The sequence below is a fragment of the Triticum aestivum genome, chromosome 2D (assembly GCF_018294505.1).
Source record: "Triticum aestivum cultivar Chinese Spring chromosome 2D, IWGSC CS RefSeq v2.1, whole genome shotgun sequence".
Taxonomy (NCBI): domain Eukaryota; kingdom Viridiplantae; phylum Streptophyta; class Magnoliopsida; order Poales; family Poaceae; genus Triticum; species Triticum aestivum.
In genome coordinates this window covers 63,228,652-63,232,315 of record NC_057799.1, presented here as the reverse complement: position 1 = coordinate 63,232,315, position 3,664 = coordinate 63,228,652, and positions in this window count along the sequence as shown.

Sequence of the window (3,664 nt, the reverse complement as noted above, 5' to 3'; positions counted from 1 at the left end):
GTGTTTGTGCACCCTAGATGGAATAGGTCATCTCGAAACCACAATCCATTTGGTGTTGGAGCCTCCAATTAAGTTGTGCAGTCTGCCTCAACCTTGATTGTAAAGGTTCTGGTTGCTGTCTTTCAAGGGCACCGCATAGTGGAATATGACACCTTGCATTGTGCGAGGGCGCGAGGAGAATAGGGTGAGCCATTGTGGTGCTTGGTGAACTACGTCAACGTCTTACTTGCGGCTACTTCTTATCTCTACTTATTTATTACAAGCTTGCTTTAATTTGTATCTGTACTAACTTGTTGTTGTAGTTGAGCTTGTCATGTAGGTTGTTCACCTAGTTGCTTATCTAGATAACCTATTTTTTGTTGTTTCACTAAAATTGAAAAAAATGTTCGTCTCATATTCACCCCACCCCACCCCTCCAGTCAACCATCTTGATCCTTTCGATTGATATCAGATCCTCTTCTCTTTATTAAGGGCTTGATCGCCTAAAGAGTATGGTTGCCACAGAGGAATGGAAAGGCGAAATCCTTGCTGACGTGGATAGTACTTCGATCACTTGAGATGAGCTGAATGAAACAATGACTTCACTTAATACATCTATGGTGGACAAAGTACAAGACATGTTGGATAAATTCCTATTAGGCATGTCTAATACCATCACTACTTCTGAGAAAAATGGTGGATGTTATTCCATTGGAATCAGATGCTAACTCCTCCAAGGAGGGGGGTAGTGGTTTGACGCCTGACCCTTCACAAGGGAAAAATGGGTCGGGTGCTCATTCCGCGTTACTCCCCACCAATTGTCTATGGTGGCACAGTTCCCTCACCTTGTATCACTCACCTCGGCACGCCTCCTCAATTAGATACTTCTAATTTTACTAACTTGGTTTTGCTTATGTAGTCTCATATTAGTACTTCTTCGACGCAAATTGGGAGAATCATTGAAGAAGGGTTCAAACTCTACGATCCAAGAGAAAACTTGACTCCAAGAGAAGAAGTGGACAAGAAACTCAATGTGTTTGATTTGTTCATCATTCATAAACCTCTGTCATCCGAGCATCTTCCCCACATCTGTCCCTTTGTGACCGCAAAGGATGCTTGAGACCACCTGAACACTTTGTTGAACGATAGCTTGAGCATTCAATACTCCAAGTTTGATGGCATTCAAGATGAAGTCGATGAGTTTGTCATGAACAAGGATGAGACCCCAGAAGAGCTTTATAGTACGTTAACGGATCTTGCAGTCTCTCTAAGGGATAATGGGAGCAGGGGCATGGATGACAGTTCGATCAAGTGCAAGTTTCTTAAGGCGATCATGACTTCCAACAAGAGCACTTCTTCTATGATTCACCAAAGACTGGACTTCCACACCATGTCGTCCAATGATGTGTTGGATGAGTTCATCTCCCTGGGAATCTTGGGATAGACCGCCAACAACGCTCTCGCTCGTGCCCATCGAGTGAAGAAGCCCAACCTAGCTTTGAAGGCCAAAGTGGTCACTTAAATTACTTAGAATGGTTGTCGTAGTAGCATGTGTGAAGTATTCGAGTGGGAGTAGGTCTTGATGGTTAAAACAAAGGTTTTGTTCTTGTAGATAAATAATTTAGAACATTTGCTCTACCAAGACTTATCTTGGGACTTGTTTTAAAAAGAAGGTGACGTTAACAAAGAATAAACATGCATATGGGAAGTCTCTAGAAAGACTAGGTGTTGAGAAAAAAATGTAGAGAAGATGATATTAGTGATACTCAACCCCTTAGTGTTAATTTTGATAGATTTAATAGTACTTATGGATAGAGTTTTACAGAAGAACGCAGTTGAAAGGTGATCGAGATTATGTCAAAATCTGGTTTACATTTCTATACATGGTGCTTCAACTTCTCGCTAGTGCCATGGCCTTGTCACTATATGTGTGTTCACGCGCGTAAATGTGATTTCATCACCTCTTTTGATGTTATGCCGAGAACTCCATTGGGCAATGAACGATCCACCTGAGTTTCGCCTTGGATTTCAGCTATGAGTTGTTAACGTTCGTAGTGTAACACTACAGAGTGTTGGGGAACGCAGTATTTCAAAAAATTTACCTACGATCACGCAAGATCTATCTATGTGATGCATAGCAACGAGCGGGAGAGTGTGTCCACGTACCCTCGTAGACCGAAAGCGGAAGCGTTAAGTAACGCGGTTGATGTAGTTGGACGTCTTCGCGATCCAACCGATCAAGTACCGAACGCACGGCACCTCCGCGATCTGCACACGTTCAGCTCGGTGACGTCCCTCGTACTCTTGATCCAGCTGAGGCCGAGGGAGAGTTTCCTCAGCACGACGGCGTGATGATGGTGATGATGAAGTTACCAACGCAGGGCTTCGCCTAAGCACTACAACGATATGACCGAGGTGGATATCTGTGGAGAGGGGCACCGCACACGGCTAAAACAACTGTTGACTTGTGTGTCTATGGGGTGCCCCTTCCCCCATATATAAAGGAGGGGAGGAGGAGAGGGTCGGCCCTCATAGGGCGCACCCAAGGGGGGAGTCCTACTCCTAGTAGGAGTAGGTTCCCCCCTTCCTAGTTGGAGTAGGAGAAGAAGGAAGAGGGAGAGGGAGAGAAGGAAAGGGGGGCCGGCCCCCACCCCAATTCGGATTGGGCTTGGGGGCGCCCTCCACCTGGCCGCCTCCTCCTCTCTTCCACTAAGGCCCAGTAAGGCCCATTGACTCCCCGGGGGGTTCCGATAACCTCCCGGTACTCCAGAAAATGCCCGAACTCATCCGGAACCATTCCGGTGTCCAAACATAGCCTTCCAATATATCGATCTTTATGTCTCGACCATTTCGAGGCTCCTCGTCATGTCCGTGATCACATCCGGGACTCCGAACTACCTTCGGTACATCAAAACACATAAACTCATAATATCGATCATCATCGAACGTTAAGCGTGTGGACCCTACGGGTTCGAGAACTATGTAGACATGACCGAGACTCATCTCCGGTCAATAACCAATAGCGGAACATGGATGCTCATATTGGCTCCCACATATTCTACGAAGATCTTTATCGGTCAAACCGCATAACAACATACGTTGTTCCCTTTGTCATCGGTATGTTACTTGCCCGAGATTCGATCGTCGGTATCTCAATACCTAGTTCAATCTCGTTACCGGCAAGTCTCTTTACTCATTCCGTAATGCATCATCACGTAACTAACTCATTAGTCACATTGCTTGCAAGGCTTATAGTGATGTGCATTACCGAGAGGGCCCAGAGATACCTCTCCGACAATCGGAGTGACAAATCCTAATCTCGATCTATGCCAACTCAACAAACACCATCGGAGACACCTATAGAGCATCTTTATAGTCACCCAGTTACGTTGTGACGTTTGATAGCACACTAAGTGTTCCTCCGGTATTCGGGAGTTGCATAATCTCATAGTCATAGGAACATGTATAAGTCATGAAGAAAGCAATAGCAACAAACTAAACAATCATCGTGCTAAGCTAACGGATGGGTCTTGTCAATCACATCATTCTCTAATGATGTGATCCCGTTCATCACATGACAACTCATGTCTATGGCTAGGAAACTTAACCATCTTTGATCAACGAGCTAGTCAAGTAGAGGCATACTAGTGACACTTTGTTTGTCTATGTATTCACACATGTACTA